General features: G+C 53.6%; 1 protein-coding gene across 22 annotated transcripts in view; it reads left to right on the forward strand.

The window, feature by feature from the left end:
* NCOR2 (nuclear receptor corepressor 2) overlaps window positions 1–22473 on the forward strand; it is a 236352-nt gene that overhangs the window by 25599 nt on the left and 188280 nt on the right. The window contains exon 1 of one of the 22 annotated variants that reach the window (XM_086347287.1): window positions 8513–8559. The exons of the other annotated variants lie outside the window; for them this stretch is intronic. The gene's annotated coding sequence lies outside the window, so the exon portion shown is untranslated. Of the gene's footprint in view, window positions 1–8512; window positions 8560–22473 lie in introns of those variants that run through there. 22 annotated transcript variants of the gene reach the window in all.

Raw genomic sequence — 22473 nt, forward strand, 5'->3', positions numbered from 1 at the left:
ACACCTCCCACCTCCCCCCTGCCCTGCAGCTGCTAATGGCCCAGACCCTGCTCCGGGGCAGGGAAGCCCAGGGTTTGCGGGGCTGGGCCTGGGAACGCTGTAGTGGTTTTCCCTTCTGGCTGACCATCAGGCAGCCTCTTCCCCAGGGAACCCTGTAGCTAGCCCTTTAGGGCATTTGCCCTGTGTTCCTACAGGGTAGAAACTGAATTATTTTTACAGAGAGTCCAGGATGGGGCCTCTGAGGGACTTCCAGAGGCTTCTGGAAGTTTCCACCCCATGCAGTCCCCAGTGCCCCATTCCCAGAAAGCCCTCTCTCTTATCTCCCATCCCTCAGGGGACTCCCATGCAGAGGTGATGTGTGGTTAAAGTGGACACCCAGATGCAAATCTTAGCTGTGGGAACCCTGGGTACACTTTCTTGCCTCTCTGCCTCATTGCTCCCATCTGTACAATGGGGGAGAGTTATGGTAACTCGTGCGTACGATGCTTGTAAGAATTAAACCAGTTAGTAAGCTAGAGGGCTTAGCATGGTGCCCACTCAGAGAAAGCCACGGGGGGTTCCAGGTGTCTGCCACTGGTGGTGCTGGTGATGGACAGACAGAGGGCATCTCTTGGGTCTCTGCAGGCCTTGAAGCAAAGCTGCCCACCCTACCCCACCCCGGCCCCCACCCCGGCCTGGTCTGTGCTGCCTGCCTTGCCTTGACCTGGACTTGGCTGGGAGCCAGGCTGCCAACACTGGGTGTGGCCCGAGTCCCCCCCATCCCCCCTTCCTTCCAGAAATGGGTCGATATCCTGGCTCCTTCCTGGCGTCTAATTGCTCCTTTTGGCTGCTGTCTCCGCAGATGGCCCCACACCCTGTAGTGAGAAGATGGGCGGGAGGTTTCTGAAAAGTGTGTTCCGAGGTCAAATTGAGGGTGGAGGGGGTGGAGGATGGGGTGGCCAAGGGCAGTCCCCCGGGTGCCCATCTCTCTGCCCCTCACTGGTTGTGCCAGCTCGGGTGGGTGGCTGAACTATTTTGGGTCTCAGGTTACCCATCTGTGAAATGGGGTCAGGATAGGTGGCCCAGAACCGGGCATACCGTGAGCGCACTTACAGGAGGGGACTATTATTACTGCTGTGCTTGTTTCACCTGCAATCGGTGCAGGTCTCTAGGGAGCCCAGATGGGTGATTTGGAGGCTGGGGCACTCATGGGCAGGGCTCAGGGCTACTCCTCCTCCTTCTCCTGACTGTGTGCCTCCCTAGGATGGCCCTCGAGCCCCATGGAGTGGGGCGGTGCCCCCCATGGTTAGGTGGGCTGTGTCCCCTTTGGGTGGGGCCATGCATCCCCTTCTGTTGGGCCACAGCCCCTCCTCCCCACTTTGTCCTCCCCCAGGTCCTGTCCACTCAACATCCCTGCTGGCCGTGGTCTTGACTTGGCTGCCCCGCCGCCCCACCCCCTGCCCCTCAGCTGTCGCTGACTGCCGTGGTCTGGTGGGGAATAAGAGACCTGGGTGAACTCTTGGTGACTGCCTCTCCGCAGTTTCAAGGATCACCAGCCTCAGCTGTCACTTGAGAAGGAAAATAAAATACCCCAGTGGCTTCTAAATGGAAGGGGCCGCCTCCCTCTCGCTCTGGCTGTCTGGCCTGCTTACTACTGCAGTGACAGGGAAGGGCGACACCTGGCCCCAGGGGACAGGGGAGACTTCCCTGTTCATCTAGTGTGAAGAGATGTGCCCGGCAGGCCCAGGAGGTTCTGAGAGGGGTGTTAGGAACCCCCCTAACCCCCTGCCACCCTCTAATGCCTCAGGGCCCTGGCCTGCTCCTGCCCTGGGCGCCTGGGTCACACTGCACCTGAAGTCCCCAAATTCAGCCTGCAGGGACAGCTTCCAGAAGTTATGCCTGCCCCTTGGGGGCAGTGTCGGGATCTGTAGGGTCCTGTTAAGGGCCTCCATAGAGCACGTTTTGTGACTGGCTCATCTTGGCCTAGCAAGTTCACACTGCCACGTGGAGGCTCAAGTAGGGGTCACTTCCCTTTCCTCAAAGTAGCAGGCATTGCAGTTGTCCCCAAGCCCTGGGTGATTTTTGTGGAACATGATCTGTGCTACTGAAGGAGTTTGAGGTGGGAAGGCAGGGGCTGCCAGGGACGAGGGAGCCTGGTGGGCTTCCGTCTATGGAGTCGCACACGGTCGGACACAACTGAAGCGACTTAGCAGCAGCAGTAGCAGCTGGTGAAGGAGCGTCTTTTCTCCAAGGCTGACTCGGAGAGGTACCTAGTTCAGGCCCCGAGGGTCCTGGCTGGGGACCTTGTCCCAGCCCCTAAGCTTATTGGCCGAGTGATTGAACTTGACCTGTGCCCACTGAGGATATTGAGATGAAATAACAGGGACTATGGGTGGAGCATCTCCTCTCTGAGGGGCGGTACTGGGCTGGATGGGCAGAGCCTGGGCGGTGAATCTGCCCTGGGAGGAGGTGATGACTGGGCGGGACTACAGTGGTTAGTTGTGGCTCCTGCTTCTGGTTGGGCGCTGGCTTCTGGCCTCTGCACTGATTGGGGGAGAATCGTGGAGGACCCGCCCACTGGGCGGACCACTGAGGTGAATGGCAGCCTGGCTGTGCAATCCCTTCTTGGAGCCTCAGTCTGTCCATCAGGGAGATGGGCAGCAGCAGCTTCGGAGGATCGGGTCAGGTTACTACTGCCCTTAGACTGAGGGTCTGAGAACCCAGAGGAGAGTACCAGTAACAGTAACAGCGCTCAGCCCCATGTGTGCAGTTAAGGCCGCCTGGGCACCTGTCCTGACTTCTCTCACCAGCCATATGAGCCTGGGGCAAATGACTCAATCTCCCCAAATCTCAGATTCCTCATCTGTAAAATGGGGATAATAAATAACCTACCTGAGGGACTTCCCTGGTGGTCCAGTGGTTAAGAATCTGCCTTCCAGTGCAGGGGATGCGGGTTTGATCCCTGCTTGGGGAACTAGATCCCACCCACATGCCACAACTAAGACCTGGTGCAGCCAAATAAATTTAACGAAAGGGCTTGTTGAGGTCTACACTGTGCCCTGTTCCAAGAGGCTGAGCTGTATTGACTCATTTAATCATCGCAGCAACCCTCTGAGGGGACTCTGTTACCACGCCTCAGTTTACACACAGCGGGAGGGGGAGACAGAGGCACAGGGAATAAAGTGACTTGGGTGCCCAGTGCGGTGGTGGCCGACCGGGACTGGAACCTTAACTTCTGTCACTGCTTGCCTGTAGGCTTCAGGCACTGCAAGGGCTCCTTCAACATCTGGAAAGTGTGCCCCCCGGGGGCCCTGCCGAGGGTGCAGCCCGCATGGCTGGAGGCCCGGAGGAGGCAGGGCTGGGAGAGAGGATTTGTTCTGAGCCCTGGCTTGGGCAATCGCTTTTAGCAACTTGCCCAAGGGACAGGTGGAGGCAAAGGCCAGGTGTTGCCAGGGCCTCAGGGGGCCCGCAGAGTCAGGGCCTTGTCCCTGGGTCAGGCCTGGGGAGAAAGGCCAGGCCTGGGGAGAAAGGCCTGGAGGTACTGAGGCTCAACTACCAAGCACTTAACTGGTATTGAGGCTGGAGCCCTGAGATTCTGACTTTAGGAGAGACGCCTGTGCAGGGAGATGCTGGGCTTGGGGAAGAGGACACCGCTTCCATGGAGCCCTCAGGGATTGACCTGGAGGTGTCTCCCTGGCCCTGCCTCACACCGTTCTACTTGGTGATGTGACAGTTCAGAATGTGCTACTCCCCTCCTGTGGCCTCACTGGAAATAGTGATAAAACCCTCACCTCCTGGGACACGCTCTCTGTCTTCCTATTTTCCTCCTCACCTGCCATCGCTCTTGTCATTCACTGCAGGCTTGCCCTGGTTTGGGCTTTACTTGTGGCTCAGCTGCAATGCAGGAGACCCCGGTTCTTTCCCTGGATTGGGAAGAGCCCCTGGAGAAGGGAAAAGCTACACACTCTAGTGTTTTGGCCTGAGAATTCCATGGACTGTATAGTGGATGGGGTCGCAGAGTTGGACATAACTGAGCGACTTTCACTTTCACCCTGGTTTATGTCTGTTACTGCAGTCACTGCCTTTTGATGTTATCTTGCTCTTTTCTTTTTTTTCCTTTTAAAGTTTTGGTTGTGCCTTGGGAATTCCCAGGTGGTGCTAGTGGTAAGAACCCCCCTGCCAATGCAGGAGACATAAGAGAAGAAGGTTTGATCGTTGGGTGGGGAAGAGTCCCTGGGGAAGGGCGTGGCAACCTACTCCAGTATTCTTGCCTGGAGAATCCTATGGACAGAGGAGCCTGGCGGGCTACAGCCCATAGGGTTGCACAGAGTCTGACATGGCTGAAGCAACCTAGCATGTGTGCATGAATACGTGTGTGTGTGTGACTGAGGGTGGGCATGAACAGCTGAGTGTGCGAGCACAGGTGTGACTGAGACCTTGAATGAGGGGGTCTGCTCCTTGACTGGACTCCCTTGCACATGGGTCAGAGCTGCCTGCCTCCTAGGAGGCCCAGGGCAGGGGGACCTTTCCAGGCCCAGGGAGGTCGCAGTGGGTGTGGCTCTGGTGGGAAGTTCCCGAAGCTTGGGGTCAACCTGGGGGCCGGAGCAGCCATCTCCCACCTCGTGCTCCTTCTATTCACACCCAAGGAAGGTCTTACTGCACTGCACACCCCTCTGCCCATCCCCCACCCAGTGACCTGGCTCCCGTGGCCTAAAGAGCTCGGATCTGGATTGGAATCCTGGCTCCTTCCCTTCCTAGTGGGATAACCTTGGGTGAGTTACCCCCACCCTCAGCATCAACTTCCTGGGCTGAAAACAGAGGCCACCCACACCTTCCAGGATGGTTGTGGAACTTATATGGGATAACAGGGAAGCAGCTGGAACCCAGAAAGGCTACAGGAAGTGTATGTGGTTCTCCTGCCCTCCCCAACCCAGAGCCATCTCCAGGCCAGGAGGCTGTGGGAGCCCAGCATGGCCACCAGGGCTCCTCTTTGATCCCTCATCTGTGTGGATGCTACTTGCAAAATAGTCTCCATCCTGTCCATTTGTCCCACTTCCATCTCCACCCATCCTCCACTCCAGAGCCCGAAAAACGCACTCTCCAAATTCCAATGGGACCGGTCCCTTTCTGCATGCAGAACCCTCCGAAGGGTCTGCATGATCAGCTCTGTCTCTTCAGCATTCACACACACTCTGCTCCAACTTCTGCACTGGGATCAGCTGTTCTCTGCCTGCCCCCACCATCTTCTCGTGTTGCCAACCCATCTCCTCCCCACCCCGATTCAGGCCAAGCACACCTTCCTCCTTGGGGCTTGGTGTGGCTTCTCCTGGAAAGTCCCCAGATTCTTCAGGCTGGGAACTGCTCTCTGGACCTGCATGTTGCCAGCATTGCTGAAAGAACTCTGTCTGTTCTCCCGGGGCTTGTGACCCTGGGGCTGGCCCAAGCCAGTCTGGACCCCACACCATCAGAGGATTCCATTTGAGGACTGGCTGGAGCTGGGAGAATGTGGAAAGCAGGTGGGATCTGATCTCCAAGGTGCCCTTCCAAGGTGGTTCCTGGGGAGAGCGCTCACCCACCTGACCCTGCCTGAGCCCTTCATAGGATCTGCTGCAGGGGACTGGCCATGGAGGCTCCCAGGAGCCCGGGGCTGGGAAGGCTATGGAGACACACCTGGTCTCCCTACTTCTAGCCCTTCCTGCTGGGCCTTGTCTCTGCAGCTGCCCAGGACAAGTACTTAGCCTGGAGGCATCATAGTGGGAAAAAAACCAAAAAACTTAAAAGAATAGGAGAGAAGGGGCAGGATCCTCCCCCTTGAGCCACTGGCGGCTGCGGCCCCTTTTAGGACTTCTGAGTCTTGGAGCTTAGCTGCCAGCCCCTGCATCGGGGTAATGTAATGTCCAGCAGGAACTGAGCCCACGTCGGCTCTGCAAGCACTTCATCTCCACGGTGTCCCTGTAAGGTCAGTGTTTTTATCTTTCGTCTTACCCATTTTATTTTTTAACTAAAAAAGAATTTGTTTTGGCTGCACTGCATGGTTAGCAGGATCTCAGTTCCTTGACCAGGGATCAGACCTGGCCCCTCGGCAGTGACGGTTCAGAGTCCTGACCACTGGACCGCCAGGGAATTAAATTCCCTCGTCCCCATTTTAGAGAGGAAGAAACTGAGGCTCAGAGAGTTGAAGCTACCTGTCCCAGGGTGCACACAGCTAAGAGGGGCAGAGCCCAGATTTGAACCCAGGGAGCTTGGTTCTGGAGCCTGAGCCCCACATGCAGTGGTCTTGTGAGCGCCAGTAGCCTCAGCTCCACTTGCCTCTGATGCAGAGGAGGTTCCTTGAAGGTGCAGCCAAGGCAGAGATGTTTGTGAATGGACGGGTCTTGGAGATGGCTTTGGGGAGTAGGCCCGTCTTCTGGATGGGAAAACTGAGGTCAGAGAGAACTGAGGGCTTGCCCAAGGTCACAGCCATTAGTAGAAGAACTGGGACCACAGCCAGGTTTTTGATCTCTGTCCAGTGGTCTGCCCATTACTGTTTGTTTGAAGTGTGTTGCCTGCTCAGTCGTCTCTGACTCTTTGCGACCCCATGGACTGAAGCCCGTCAGACTCCTCTGTCCATGGAATTCTCTGAGCTAGAATACTGAATCAGTTGCCATTCCCTTCTCCAGGGGATCTTCCTGACCCAGGGATCGAACATGGGTCTCCTGCCTTGCAGGCAAGATTCTTTACCATCTGAGACTCCAGGGAAGCCCACTGTTTACTTGTTCTTTTTGTGTGTGTGCAGAGGCTAACACAGTAAAGAATGCATAAACACCTGGGTGCAGATTAATGACTAATTGTTAAGGAGATAGGTGATCAGTGTTCTAATTTTTGTGGGAAACATTTTTCTTTTGTTCTAGGGTGACTGCCTCTGCAGATCTCTTGTGAAAGTGGAGTCTTACCTTTCCCAGAATCCTCTAAATGGAATCCTGACATTCTTCCATGTGGTTGTGTCTGTAGTTTGTTCGAATTTATTGTAGAGTAGTAGTCCGTGGTATAGATGTACTGCTGTTTGTTTATCCCTTTGTCTATGGATGAATATATTGTTTACAGTTTTTTTTTGTGTGATGATGAATAAAGCTGTTATGAACATTCACGTATTGGTACAACTCTGTGTGTGAGCATATGCTTTCATTTTTCTTGGGTAAACACCCAGCAGTGAAATTGCTGGGTCATGTGGTCACCCAAATGTATGTTTAACTTCGTAAGAAACTGCCAAACTGTTTTCCTAAGTAGTTGCACCATTTTGCATTCCACTAGCAATGTCTGAGAATTCCAGTTGATCTGCATTCTTGCCAACACTTGGTATTGTCTGTCTTATTTTGGCCATCCAGATGCATGTGTAGGGTGTCTCTTGTTCTTATTTTTAAAAATATTTATTTGTTTGGCTGTGCCATGTCTTAGTTGCAACAAATGGGATCTGTTAGTTTTGGCATGTGGGGTCTAGTTCCGCAACCAGGGGTCGAACCCTGGGCCCCCTGCATTGGGAGTGGGGAGTCTTAGCCATTGGACCACCAGGGAAGTCCCTGGTCTCTTGTTTTTAGTTTGCACTTTCCTGCTGACTAATGATATTGAGCATCTTTTCACGTGCTCGTTGGCCATCTCTATATCCACTTTTGCAAAGTGCTATCAAGTCTTTTTGCTCATTTTTCTATTGGGTTGACTGGTTCTTATTTATTTGTGAGTGTGCTTTTATCGGAGAAGGCGATGGCACCCCACTCCAGTCCTCTTGCCTGGAAAATCCCATGGACGGAGGAGCCTGGTAGGCTGCAGTCCATGGGGTTTCGAAGAGTCAGACACGACTGAGCGACTTCACTTTCACTTTTCACTTTCATGCATTGGAGGAGGAAATGGCAACCCACTCCAGTGTTCTTGCCTGGAGAATCCCAGGGACGGCAGGGCCTGGTGGGCTGCCGTCTATGGGGTCGCACAGAGTCGGACACGACTGAAGCGACTTAGCAGCAGCAGCAGCAGCAGCAGTGCTTTTTATATCCTGGACGCTTGTTTTTATTGTGGGGCTTTGACTTTGAAGGGTGACTCAGGCATTCTTGAATGCGAGTAGTAGGCCCACCCCTCCTTCGGGTGTCCCTTACTGACTTTTTATGGGGTCCCCTGGGACGTTAATGAGGGATGTTCATGGCAACACTGTAATCCACCACTGCTGCTCCGACACTGTTGGGCCCCCAACACAGGCCCGGCGTCCCTGGGCGGGCTTTGCTGGGGTGTGGGCTGCCTCTGTAACCACACAGTTTGGATTAGAATCCCAGCTCCATGACTTCCTAGTTGTGGATCCTGGGACTTGAGACTTTGATTTTCTGAACCCCAGTTTCCCTCTCTGTCAAATGAGCTAGCAGTACCGCCTCATAGGGTTGTCATGGAGAAATACTTGGCCCCCGGCCCAGGCCAGGGCCTTGCCATCTACCTGCACTTTGATGTGGTCATGCCCTGGGCCATGCGTGGAGGCTGGGATCCTTGTTAACAAGACCCGCATGTTCCCCTGCAGGTCCCCGGGAGTCTCTGAGGAATCGGAGTTGCTGGCGGCTTTTTCTGGTAGGTTCCTGTTTGTCCCCACTTGCTGTCTCCAGCATATTGCTGGGACCTCCTCGGGGTGGTGGGTCGAAAGTTGCTGGGTTGCCATATTCTACTGGTGGGTGGATGTGGTGGTGGTGGGGCGCTCCGTGTGGCTTCATGGGGTGTGGAATGGGCAGCACCATTGCCCACTGTGAAGGCTGTGGGGTCCTCCAGGATGGAATATTTTCTAACCGGAGGCAGTGCTGTTCAGACAGGGCCTTGGAGAAGGAGCTGCCCCGACAGTGCAGCTGTAGGACTATGCATTTTCTCCATCTCTGGGGTTCACGGGCCTATGGCTTCTGTGCCCTGATGGTGGGCTGCAGGCTCAAGAGCAGGTGGGGCCAATGTGCAGGCTCAGAGGGGGCGGGGCCTGTGTGCAGACTCAGTGGGCGGGGCCAATGTGCAGGCTCAACGAGGGCAGGGCCAGTGTGCAGGCCCTTGAGTTGGGACGTTGGATATTGGAGGAGGGTGCGGGGCTGGACACCGGTGCGCCACTGTGGTCACTGTGCCCAGTGGGAGAAGTGACCTGGGTCCCAGTCTCGGCCCCTTTCATGCTGAGCGCCCAGGGCAGGTCGCTCACCTCCCTGTGTCTCCATCTCCCCTTACGTAAACCAGGGGTAATGAGCAGTCCCCAGCGCGGGTCACTGCAATGATTCAGTGGGCTGCTGTGGGACAGCATCTGGCCCAGAGGAGGTGCTCAAAAGTCCATCACCATTTAGGGCTTTTCGTGTGACCCCATTTAGTCACCCTCATGGTGATGCTGCAAAATGGACTGTTATTCTCATTTTAACAAATGAGGAAGGGGAGGCATGCATAGATCACCTGTTCCATGTCCCAGTTGGAAGCAAAGAGCTGGCTGAGACTAATTCTTTAACCCTCCCAGGGAACCCAGTGGATTCTTCCTCAACGCACCCATTTCACAGCCGTTTCAGTGGGCAGACTGAGGCCCGTGTTGGGCATGTCTGTGCCCACTGCCCTCTCTGCCTCCACCACCCACCTGGTACCTCTGAAGGCAGGGGTCTCTCCAGAGAGCTTGTCTCCCAGAGGGACTGGAGGGAGGCCATAGGAGGCACTGGCAAAGTTTGGGGTGTCAGGGGAAAGAGAAGGCAGACCAGAGGTGGGTCAGCGGGCTGGGCACAGGCTTGTTTTTTCTTTGGCTGTGTAGTGCAATTTGTTGGATCTTAGTTCTCTGACCAGGGATTGAACCCAGGCCCCTGGCAGTGAAAGGAAGGGTGCAGGTCTCTAGAGGAAGGGTGACCCAGGCAGAGGGAACCGCCTGTGCAAAGGCCCTGAGGCTATATGGAATGGACCTCCTGGTTTGCAGGAGTCTGTATGAGTCACCTGGTTGGGGTTTTCTTGAGTCAGGCCTCACTCCTTTGTTCCTGAGCCTTTGGGGCTCTCCAGTAGGCAGGAGGGAAGGACAGCCTTGGAGGCTGTCTGCTTCCTGAGCCAGGCCTTTGGTCCCACAGCAGGAGTAGGTTTCATCTTGGAGGCAGGGAGTGTGGGCAGCACTGGTGGTGGTTCCCACAGAGGTGATCAGCCCAGCCGGGCTTTCTGCCTGGCCTTCATGATGCCTTTGAAGTTAGAAGGCAGGTGGCCTTGCCTGGGGTGTTTTTCCCTCCTCTCCTCCTCTGCCTCTCTGTCCTCCATCAATCCCCATCGAAGGCCTAATGGAGAGCCTTCCTCCTGTGGTTGAGTTATCTGCTTGTCACGCCAGTGGCCCACCCGAGGACGATAAAAGGGCTTTTTGTGTGCAAGCACTTAGCTTCCTCCTCTGGGGCGATCCATCACGTGTGAGGGAGGCGGGAGGCAGACAGCGGGGAGGGAGAGAGGAGGTCCCTCCCCCTGCTGAGGAAGCCAGTGCTCCCAGGAGCCCCCCTGGCAGGACCCAAGTGGCTCCTCAGCCCAGAGATGAGTCCTGTCTGGGGACAGGTGGGGCCAGCTGGGAGGGAGGGCCCCAGGGGGCATGGAGGCTGGGTGGATGATCTAGGCTCCCCTCCCATGCCCAGGAGCTCCCAGTTGGCAGCTCAGGGGCCTTCTGAGACCCTCCTCATCCCACCATTGGGGGCTGGGGTGGGGGATCTGGTGGGCTGGAGTCAGCTTCAGGGAAACAGGTATTTCTGAGAAAAAAACCACAATAAGAGGCAGAAGGGAAGCTGTGTGTGGGTCAAGGGGGATGGAAGTCCTGAATGATCATGAAACAGCAGCTGCACTCTGCTTCAGCACTCTGCTGTCCTTATGCCCATTCAACAGATGAGGAAACTGAGGCACCAGAGGTGATGTGTTAGAGGAGGTGGCATTTGGGCCCCTAAGCTAGGTATAGGTTTTGACCCTGCGGTAGGGAACTGCTTGAGTGCGGGGGTATAGGTGGGAAAGTGGGGTTTGTCTGAGCCTTGAGTCTCTCCCAGTGTGGTGCCTGGTAGTGTATACATGAAGGGTGAGGAGTCAAGTGTGGCTGGAGGCTGAAGGTGGGCGGGAGGGGAGCTTTCTGGATCTCCTGGGGAGGAAGATCAAGACCAACCAACTCCCAGGCAGACAAGTGGCCAATTGTATGTGGTGGGGGTTGGGGGAGGTTCAAGGGACTGGGACAGGCAGAATCACAACTGTCTGGACTCTGTTTGTCCCACCTGGGTAATGGGTTGATGGGCATGTCCCTAGCTGGGGGGACCGTGGTCCCTCCGTTGGGTGGAGGAGGAGAATGCATGGGTGGTTCTCTGTCCTTCCAGTTCAGGGTGCTCAGCCCTAGCCAGCTGTCCTTCCCCCGCCTTCCTTCCCCTTCCCCTCCTCTCTCCATCCCTCACTGCTCCCTGCTCCTCCTCCGTTTTCCTTCCCCTCCCCTTCCCACAGCCCCCCTCCTTCTCTCCACAGGCTACCCTCAAATGACAGCAATTAATGGTGCCTCTGATGGTGGCTGGGAGGACGAGGCTGACAGTTGAGCGTGTCTGCCTGCGGCTGGCCTCTAATCGGGCCCAGGGGACGCCCCTCCCGCCCGGGCTCCCAGGCACTGCCTGCCTGCTCCACCACTCACAGGGCAGCCGGAGCCGCCCTCAGACGGGCACACGGGAGGCCGGCGCAGCATCTGCACCTCAGTTCCCTAAGCCCCCTCCCTGTCGTCCTTTTTCCCATCATCCTTTTTCCTACATAAATGAGTGGGCTCCGGGGTCACCCTGTCCTGCCCCAGTTAGTATATTCATGATGGCCTGACTGCCAAGGCATCCTTCTCTACCAGGAGGTCCTCTCTACCAGCCAGCTCCTGTCCCCAGATGACCTCTCAGGGTGTACCACACCGCCCTCAGGGCGAGCTCCTCCCCACATGACCTTCATCCTTTTGTGTCCGTTCTCCTGGGAGGATTGAGTTGGGTGGAGTCAAGGAGACTTGTCCTGTCCTGGACAGCAGACATCCATTAAATGCTGGAACCTTGGCAGTCTGGAGCCTTCAGTGATGGGGGCAGCTACCTGGACCTGGAGTCTTGCCTGGCAGTGAGGGGCTTTTGTGTGTCTGGGGGACAAGAATCCTGGCCAGCCCTGTCCACAGTGGGCAGGGTCCTTGCTTGTTCATTATTTTGTAGTAGCAGTAATGAGGCCCCTGCTGTATGCCAGGGCCTGCAGAGGTACTTCACCTTGGTGCGTTTTACTCCGCAATAACTCTCCAACGATCATGCTGTTTATAACCCTGCTTCGGTAGATGGGGAACCTGACAGATAGAGAGGCAAAAGTGATTTTCCCTAAATGACTCAGGAAGGAAGGGATAAATCTGGGATTCAACCCTGATCTGCCTTGTCAAGGGCTTGTAAATCAGGGCCTTTGGGGAAACTTGAGAGACAGTAAAGGAACCAGCAGACCTGAGCTGGAAGTGAGAATATAGTCCCTGGGCATGGGGATTGGATTTAGTGGTGTTAATATATGTATATATATTTTCTGTTACAGTTAAAAAGAAAAACAGCCTTATTGAGATGGAATTAACCTGTAAAAAGATACACCCATTTTAAGAGTTCAGTTCCATGAGTTTTGGCAAAATGTGAACATTCATATGACTACCACCATCAGGAGGGTTTCTGTCACCCCCCAAAAATCTCCATCCCCCAGCACCCACTGATCTGCTGTCATAGAGGTTATAGACTCTTCTAGGTTTTTGTACTAAAATTATCTTGAAGTGTGTACTTTTTGGGGTTTGGCTTCTTTCACTGTTTTGAAGTTTTTGAGACTGATCTGTCATCGTGTACATATATGATTCCATTTGTTTATTCATTCATGAGTTGATAGACCTTTAGGTTGTATCCAGTTCTTGGCTATTAATGAATGAAGCTAGAAAGTCTTTAAGCCACTTTGCTTTTTCTTGCCTTATTGCATTGGCTGAGGCCACAGGGTAGCACTGACTAGCGGCAGTTGGCAGTTTTAGGGTTAGCTGGCTGTGGGTGTTGTCCTGAATACTCCCATTTGACAGATGAGGAAACTGAGCCTCTGAGGGGTCAGGTGACTTATGGAAGGTCATCTGGTGAGAGTGGAGTGCTGTTTCTCCATCTCCAGGCTGGGAAGTACCAGCCCTGTTGTTTACCAATGTGCTTGCTGGTCCAGAGGGTCACCTCAGAAGTCAGTGGCTGGGCAGGGGTGCCTAGAATCACCTTTCTTTCCCCCTGGGTTTCCTCTGCCCGGGGAGATGAGGGTATAAAGGGCATTCTGTACCTTCTACCTTTTGGGTCACACACTGTCTGTGGGCACCCAGCACTGCTGAGTGAATGTCAACCTTTGTCTTTCAGTCACAGAGACCTTCTGGGGAGCTATTTTGGGGTGAGGAAGCCCAGGAAAGGGGGGAGGGGAGACAGAGTAGAGGGTCCCCTCCTTCCTTGCCCAAGGAGTGTGAGCTAAGATGACTTTTCGGGGAAGGAGGCCTGTAAATTAAATAAGCAATCCCGTAAATAAATAAGTAATGAAATTAGTGGGGTGCCTAATTATATCAGATTCATAATTATGGATGGATGCCTGCCCGATAATTGTACTTGTTTTTAATCTTCGGCTCTGACATGTGTCTCCTTCCATCTGATAGGATTCCCTGCCCTCAGCCGTGGGAGGAGGGAGGCCCTGCTTTTGGGGGCTCCTGGTGAGCCTAGGTGGTGGTGGGGCCCCCCAGACCCCACGGATCCAGGTATACTTGTCTTTTTCCTGCAGTCAGATTTCTAAACCTTTTGAAATTGCAGCAAATGAAAACAGTAAGAAGAACAGGGTTTATCGTAGCAATCATGGTCTACTTTACCTATTATAATTTAATTTTCCAGCCCTGCCTGTGAAGTGGAGATTGTTGTCATCTCTACTCTGCTGATGAAGAAATTGAGGAATAGAGAGGTTAAGTGACTTGCCTGAGGTCACACAACCAGTGAGATTTGAACCCAGACTGTCTTCCCCAGAGCCTGCATCCTTCTGGGTCTCCTCTCTTAGCCTCTAGGTCATCTTGTGTGGTACACACAGACCTGGAGAGCTGTCTCTGCTAGGCATGCGCCCTCAGAGGAAGATGCTAATTTAGGGGGGCTCAAGGCCTCAAGAGGTTTAAGTGCTGGAAAGATCAGGTCATGCCTTCCACAATTGCTATAAATCCAAACAGAAACCATTCTGAAACATGACATGTAAAATTATGTTTCCTGTAACAAGAAAGCAAACCCATTTGCAGAAATTAAAATGACTTCTTTCTAGATCTTTCTTTTTGTGGCTTTGGTTTGTTGGCTCTTTGGGCACTCCTGGTCCTGCCTATGGTAGGTACTATGCTGATAATCATTAGACCCAGCCCATTTTCCGGATGAGGAAAGTGAGGCTCAGTGAGGTAGAGGGACTTGAGTGAGGTGCCAGAGCTGGCATTCTAACCAGCTTTTACCACGTCAGTTCCCTGGCATGAAGGGGGGTGCCTCTCCTGTCTGAGAAGTGGAGGGGCCATGTACGCCAAAGGCTGGCTTCACCGGGTCCCTTTCTGTGCTTGGGAGCCAGGAGATCAGCTGCGCCCACCTCATGTGGGGGACAGAAAGGATGGAAGTGGCTGTGGGGGCATTGTTGTTCTCACTTGCCGTCTCTGGAGACCCCAGACCCCCCAGCCAAACTCACTGCCTGTTCTTTCACGGTGTGCCCTGTGTCTTGGACATCTGACCCTGTCAGGGGCAGTGGGCCCTGAGCCCTTGGGATACCCAGGCCTCCACCAGGAATTGCCCCTTTGCAAACTGCAGGGAAGGAGCACCCTTCACTTTCTGGGGTGCCTGATGGGGCCTGCATTTCTGAGAGTCCAGCAGGAGCTGCAGCTTGGGCTAGTATGCAGCATGCATGTGCTGACTTTAGTCTGGTGGGGTTTGGGGGCTCTCCTGTCCCTCTCTGTAGCCTGGGGTGAAAAGGGGAATTGAGGACAGACTCACATGAGGAATTGTATGTGTCCATGTTGTTCCTGAGGGTTGGAGCAATCTGGGGAGGCTGCCTGGAAGAGCTGGAACAAGCCTGTTGAATGAAGAACAAACATACCTTTGCTGAATAAGAAACATACTTTGGGGGAACTCATGTGTAAAGCACCTCAAACAGGCATAGAGAAAATGCTACATTTATTACTCAAGCTAACACTTCGTGATTTTTTTTGCTTGCCTTGGTGCTATGGGAGAGTTTGCTGTTATTATTATGAACCCTAGAGTTTCTAATGATTCCTGCCCATATATTTTATGCCAGGCTGTGTTCTAAATCATGTCATATACACCCACTCATATTCTCCCCAAGGCTGCCGTATAAGGTAAGGGCTAATATTACCAGCCCTGTTTTATATGGAAGGACGCTGCAGGCACAGAGAGGTTAAGTGATGTGCCTGAGGTCACACAGCTGGCAGCTGGCAGAGCTGGGATTTGAACCCAGGAAGCTTGACTCCATGGCACCTGCTGTTAATTGTGGGGACTGTGCAGGCACCACCTGCAGCCCTCCCTGAGCCTGGAGCCAGACTGAGTCTCTTGGCAGGCCGCACCGGCTGTGGGCCAGGCTCCATGTGTAACGTAGGGCCCTCAGGCATGCAGCAGCTGCTCTGGGCTGGGCAGGACTGGTCAGGACATGAGGGGGTCTCCTTCCTGCCTCCTTGCAGCCAGCCTGGTGTCCCCATGGCCTCCTGGGAGAGGGAGTGGGTTGTGATACTCAGCCAACAAGACGCCAAGCCTTTGCCTTGTGGATCCTATGGGCTGACGGGGAGATGGACAGTGTAGTAAACACACATGCTCTTAGAAAGCAGGGAAATGCTGGCTGTGGAATAATAGGGTGGAGCAATTCTGCTTTGGGGTGGGGTGAGGTGGGGGTCAGGGGCTACTTGCCTTAGGTCAAGGAATCACAGGTAGTCTCCAAGGAGGTGGCAGTTGAACTGGAACCTGGACCAAGAGAAGGAACCAGACCTGTGCAAGGAAGAGGGATGAGCCAGCTGGGTAGGGAGGTCAGCTTATGCAAAGGCCCTGGGGTCCTGATGTCCCAGGAATGCTGAGGAGGCCTACCTGGCTGAAACAGAGTCAGAGGCACCAGGTTAGTTCTCTGGATCTGAAGCCCTTTATTGCATTTAAGGCAGAAATCCATGGCTTTGGATTCCTTCTTTTGTTCTTTTGCTAGCTGGTTAATATACATTTACTGGGCACATGGAATGTTCCAGAGTCAGAATGATGGAAAAAGTCAGGCATCATTCATGCCTTTGAGGAGTTCAGTGTCCGGAGGGAAAGGGTCAGTTAAACAAGTGACATCAAGGGTCACACAGACAGAGTTCAGACCATTACTGGAGCGTAACAAGTTTCGTATTTGCCTCTGGGCCAGGACAGGCTTCTTTGGACAAGTGTCAGTGGAGGCGAGACATGAGGGTGATTCGTTAGGACTCTGGAGTCGTGGTGGAGACACATTTAGGCTGGTTTAGGCCACAAGGAGGAGTCAATGGGTGCTCCTAATGCCGGAGTGTCCAGGGTAGGGCAAGTTCAGGCATGGCTGGATCCAGGGGCTCAAACCACACCTTGGAGAGCTGGCTTTGTGTCAGTTCTGCTTCCTTCTGTGTGGGCTTTGTTCTCAGGCAAGTTCATGCCTCCAGCACAGCAAACCAGGAGGAGGAAGAGTCAGTCGCCTGAAGCCCCAAGAACAGCCTCCTTGCTCTTTGCCGTTTCCTTACTGAATGAGGCTTTCATTGTTTGTTCAGCTATTTTTACTGTTGGGTGGAGGTGGCCAAGGTAAGGGGAAGGAGTGTCCCCAACTCAGATGCAGTCAAGGAAAGGAATGAGGCAAATGGGAGGGGTGGGGATTGTGGCTAACCAACCTGCTGGATATTCTGATTTTTTTCCGAGAGAAGCTGGAAATCTGGATTTTATAAGCAATGCCCTAATTTAAAAACAAAACAAAACATTGTATGTGCCAGAAAGAGCTTCCCTGTTGGCCAAAGCTGCCCGTCATCCTTCTGTGGCCTCTGTGCTTAGCTGTGACTTTCATTTCCAAGTATTTTGCCCTCCATGATCCAGGCAGACTGGTCCATGGAATGTCACAGAAGGTCCTAAAACTTGGGGAGTCACATTTTAGGCCTCCAGAAATGCCATCTCCACGAGTGGAGGCCTGAGGCTGCATAATTTATCCCAGCGCTCTCCAGAGGAGTTCAACTTGGTCTGAGAGACATCTAGCCCAGTGGTTAGTGACCGGGGCATTCAAATACTGACTTTGCCACTCCTAGCTGTATGCCCTCAGACAAGTCACTTCACCTCTGTGTTCCTTGGTTTCCCCATCTGTAAAACGAGAATGACAATATCCTTTTGGGTTGTTGTGAGGCATCAGGGAACATGTGGGAAGCCTGTTCTTCCCAGTGCCCCACGTTGGGAGGGTGTGTGTCCCTGGGCTGGTATAATTTGTCCTTCCTGGGTTGAGCCCTGGCCATCTGGGGCTGGTGGTGGCCAAGAGCTTTCCTGGACACCTTCATCCTCTGTTCCTGGGTGTGGGTCCCCCTCCCCCAGCGATCCTTGCCAGTTGCTCTGTGCCCTTGGCTGCAGGACGGCTCTGCACTTTGACGTGTAGCAATTAGCCTTGCCCGAGGCCAGTTCACAGCTGTTGCCGGTGGGGGCAGCCCCTTTTTAAAATAAAAGCAGCACATAGGAAACCAGCCCTAGGGACCAGTTCACTGCCTTTAGCCAGCACGGCCAAGGGTTTAATGTGATGCTTTTGTGCCTGGAAGAAATGATGAAGTACAGTGCGTTTGGTCTGGGGAAGTCTCCCCCTCAGGGAGGCCCCCTTCCAGCCAGCTGCCTATGAGTGGCTCATGGATCCCTCTTTCAGGGAGGGGTGTCTGTGTTCTTTGGGGTCTGTTCTCGTCTGGCTCAGCCTGGGTGGGGAGCCCTTGAGGGATGGGATGATTTCTTTAAAACACTCGAGCACCTACTATACACGGGGATGTATATATGTCAGTGCCACTCTCTCAGTTCATCCTCCCCTCGCCTGCACCCGCCTCACTGTGTCTGTTCGCTGCGTCTGTCTCTCTAATCCTGCCCTGCAAATAGGTTCATCAGTGCCCTTTTTCTAGACTTCCATGTATATGCGTTAATGTACGATGTTCATTTCTCCTCTTTCTGACTTCATTCTGTATGACAGGCTCCATATTCATCATATCACTGCAAATGACCCTGTTTCATTCCTTTTGATGGCTGGGCAATATTCCATTACATATGTGCTGCAACTTCTTTATCTGTTCATCTGCCTGAATTTTATTTAAATCACACTTAGAGATCTGTTTGTGGACTGCGAAGCCCTACACGATCCCTCCAGGCCCACCTCCCCTGCCATGCTTTGCGGGCTCCTGGCTGCTCCCGGAACTCACCAAGGACAGCAGCCTCAGGGCCTCTGCCTTGGCTGTTTGGTCGGCTTGGGACACTGTTCCCTGAGAAGTTTCCACATCTCTCTCTCTTACTCCATCCAGGCCACTGTTGAACTGTCACCTCCCCAGAAACCACCCGTCCATAGCTGCTGCCGTTCCTTGATGTCATCACATCTTTTCTGTTGCTGACTTCCTCACCTTTTCCCAAGTCACCCCCACGGGGGCAGGGATCCTTTTCTTGTTCCTGCTGTGTTCTTCGCGCCTGGTGCGTATCACTAGGGCTCCCTAAATGTCTGGTGTCTCCAGGCCTGGGGTCAGGGACTCTTAGAGGTGGTCGCAGCTTCCAGAAGGTCAGTAAACTGGATTGGAATGGAGTCTGTTCAACCAAACCACCTTTTTATTTATTTTGAATTTAGACGAAATTCACATCGTGTAAAATTTACCATTTGAAAGTGTACAGTTCAGGGACTTCCCTGGAGGTCCAGTAGTTGAGCCTGTGTTTCCACTGCAGGGAACACCGGTTCGATCCTTGGTCGAGGAGTTAAGATCCTACCTACTGTGTGGTGCAGCCAAAAAAAGGTGCATGACTCATTGGTGTTTAGTGTGTAAACAATGCTGTACAACCCATAACTTCTGTCTAATTCTAAAACAGCTCCATCACCCTGTAAGGAGCCTCTGAACAGGCACTCTCCCCCTTCCTCCTCGCAAATCCTGGCAGCCACCAGTTGGCTTTCTGTCTCTTTGGATTTGCCTGCTCTGGGCATTTCCTATAAATGGGATCATACAAAATGTGACCTTTCGTGTCTGACTTCTGGCCCTGGGCATGATGTTTTCGAGGTTCGTCCACGTGGCTACATGAATTGGTATTTCATTCCTTTCTCCGGCTGAAGAATGTCACATTGTATGGATGGACATCCACAAAGTCACCTTCCGAGTTGTTTTTCAGTCACCCGCCCAAATCTGGGAGCGCTGGGCTTCAGGAAAGGAAAGTGAAGTCGCTCAGTTGTGCCCGACTCTTTGCGACCCCATAGATAGTAGCCTGCACCAAGCTCCTCCGTCCATGGGATTTTCAAGGCAAGAGGACTGGAGTGGGTTGCCATTTCCTTCTCCAGGGAATCTTCCCAACCCAGGGATCGAACCCAGGTTTCTCACATTGTAGACAGATGCTTTACCGTCTGAGCCACCAGGGAAGTCCTCAGGAAAGGAAAGGAAGAGGTAAAAACAGCCAGATGTTTCCTTTTTTTTTAAGTTTTATTTCTTTGTTTTGGCTGCGCTGAGTCTTCACTGCTGTGTGCCAGCTTTCTCTAGCTGTGGCAAGCAGGGGCTACTCCGTAGTTGCGGTGCGCGGGCTTTCATCACGGTGGCTTCTCTTGCTGCAGAGCATGGGCTGTAGGGTACGTGGACTTCAGTAGTTGTGGCGCACAGGCCTAGTTGCTTCTCGGCACGTGGGATCCTCCCACACCAGGGACCGAACCTGTGTCCCCAACACTGGCAGGCAGATTCTCATCCACTGCGCCCCCAGGGAAGTCCCAGCCAGATGTTTCTAACTCGTTTTTCTCTTTCTCTTCCCCCAGCCCCCACTCTGCTCCTAACCTTATCTTAGAGCCTGGCTGGATCAGGAAGCATCCACGAGGGGAGGGAGTGAGCAAGGATCCCTTCCACTTGGAGCTGGAGGCTGAATGGGAGCCCCTCTGGTCTCCTGAGGCTCCTCCCAAAACAGATGTAGTTTCTGCTGACCCTAATGGAGACAGCAGGCAGGTATGCCCCCTTTTCACAGCTGAGCAGACTAATGTCTGCAAAGGCTGAGATCTTGCCCAGGGCCACTCGGCCTAGGGACCCCTCCTGCTTCTGTGGTCCCCATCACCGTGTATTCTGTAACGTCACTGATCTTTCCCATCGTCCAAAGCTTTGCCCACAGGCAGGTTCCTGGAAGTACATGCTGGTGAATCTTGGTTTTTTAGAACACCGAGGGATGCTCGCCATCAGAATCTTGGGGAATGAGGACTTCTTTTGCTAAGCAGACGGCCACACAGTAACGTATTCTGAACATGAGCTTGGTTTTGGTGGCTGGCTGTATCTCGAGGGGGCTGCCTGGGGCTGTTTCTGGTCTGTGATGATTTCCCATCTTCACAGAGTCACTCAGCAAACCATTTCATTCCCTGGCTCCTTGTAGGGCAGAAACAAGAAGTGACCGTGGAATGACCTGGCCCAGCTTTGAACCTGCCCGAAGCATAAATCCCTCTGGTGGGGGCTTGGGGTGTTACTCCTGATTCCAGGGCCAGACTCTGAGAAAGTCTGGGGGCAGGTCTGTGTCCAAAACAAACAGAAGAGAACAAAAGGAACCCATGCTTTCTGACCTGGCTGCTTCGGGCTCCACCGCCTGCCTATGTTTTGGTGGAGCTAGTTTGGCTCGCTCTTGAGATCCTCTGATGGTCAGGATGAGAGTGGACGGGCGGGATCTTTGGTTTAAAAGTACAGCATTTGATCACGCACGTCTTTCTGTGCCTCGGTTTCCCCACCAGTAAAAGAAAGCAGATCTGCAGAATTCTTCCATAATCCTCCAGAGTGTTTTCTTGGGAGAGGCTGAAGGGTGAGCCGATGAGTGTCGGCACACACGTGGCCTTCCCGTGGGCCTCTTCAGGGGGTCTCCTAGTGGCTCTTGTGGCCCCTCAGCCAGTTCAGTGGCCACGAACCTTTGTCACATGCAAATCTGACCTGCTGCAAACCCTCTATGGCTCTCCACTGGCGGATGCAAGCCAGCTTTGCGCCATTCAAACCTCAGTTCAGCCACTTCCCAGCTGTGTGACCTTGGGCAAGCCAGTTAACCTCTCTGGGCCCATTTCCTTCTTTGTATATTGGGTGCCCCTGCCTTTTGTTGTGCTGTGCTAAGGACAGATGGGTTAACTGATGAAGTGCTTACAAAGCGCTTGGGACCCAGGATGAGTTACTATTACTATCGTCATCATTATTTAAAATTTTTTTTTGTTTTGACTGTGCCTAGTCTTAGTTGGCTGGAGAAGGCAATGGCAACCCACTCCAGTGTTCTTGCCTGGAGAATCCCAAGGACAGGGGAGCCTGGTGGGCTGCCATCTATGGGGTTGCACAGAGTCGGACACGACTGAAGCAACTTAGCAGCAGCAGCAGCAGCAGCAGTCTTAGTTGGCAGGATCTTTTTTTTTTTTTTAGTTGCGGCATGTGGGGTCTAGTTCCTTGACCAGGGATCGAACCCGGGCCCGCTGCACTGGGAGCGCAGAGTCTGAGCCATTGGACCACCAGGGAAGTCCCCTCCTCATCATTATTACATCATTATTACATCATTCTGGGGTGTCTGCACTCCAGGGAGTTAGGTGATTTGCCCAGAATTCTCATGCTTTCCCTGCCCTACTCCTCTCCCACCATTCCCTGACCTTGACTTCTAATGCCCTCACCGCATCCCCACTGGACTTGGCCACATCAGTTTCCTCTCTGCTTTTGCTACACTCCCAAGTCGACCCGGCCTCCAGACTTTCGCCCTTGCTGCGCCTCCTGCCTACGCCACCTTTCCCCTCATCCATATCCCGAGGGAGCCCTTCGCATCACTCAGGATGCCATCTTGGGCAAACCGCGCTGGGCCTGACTCCTGGCTGCTGGGGGCAGGGTAGCGAATCTAGAAATCCCTCTGGATCTTCTCCTGACACCTCGACACTGTTGCTCGGGGCACCGGGGAAGCTGAGCGGAGCCTGCCCGGCTGCAGTGGGGAAATTGACACCCAGAGAAGCTCAGACTTGTCTCTGAGTCACACAGCTAGCTGCAGCCAAGATCCAGACCCCTGGCTGACCACCAAGCCACCCATTTTGGCCAGTGTGCATGCGTGCGTGCGAGTGTGTGTGTCTGGTGTGTGTGTGTGTGTGTGTGTGTGACTGTATCTTTTTTAACCCTCTGGGCCTGTCAGCTGTGATGACCCTGGCTCAGAATGCCAATGTGAAGGGGTCATGTTTGCTTTTCCTGGGATGACAAGGACAGAAATATTTTAAAGGCAGAAGCCTGCCCAGTGGCCATGTCACCCTGGAGACCAGAGAGCCGAGAAGGGATGG

Source organism: Bos grunniens, chromosome 17, assembly GCF_055505025.1.
Source record: "Bos grunniens cultivar Pamir isolate PY7600 chromosome 17, Bosgru_T2T1.0, whole genome shotgun sequence".
NCBI classification, from domain to species: domain Eukaryota; kingdom Metazoa; phylum Chordata; class Mammalia; order Artiodactyla; family Bovidae; genus Bos; species Bos grunniens.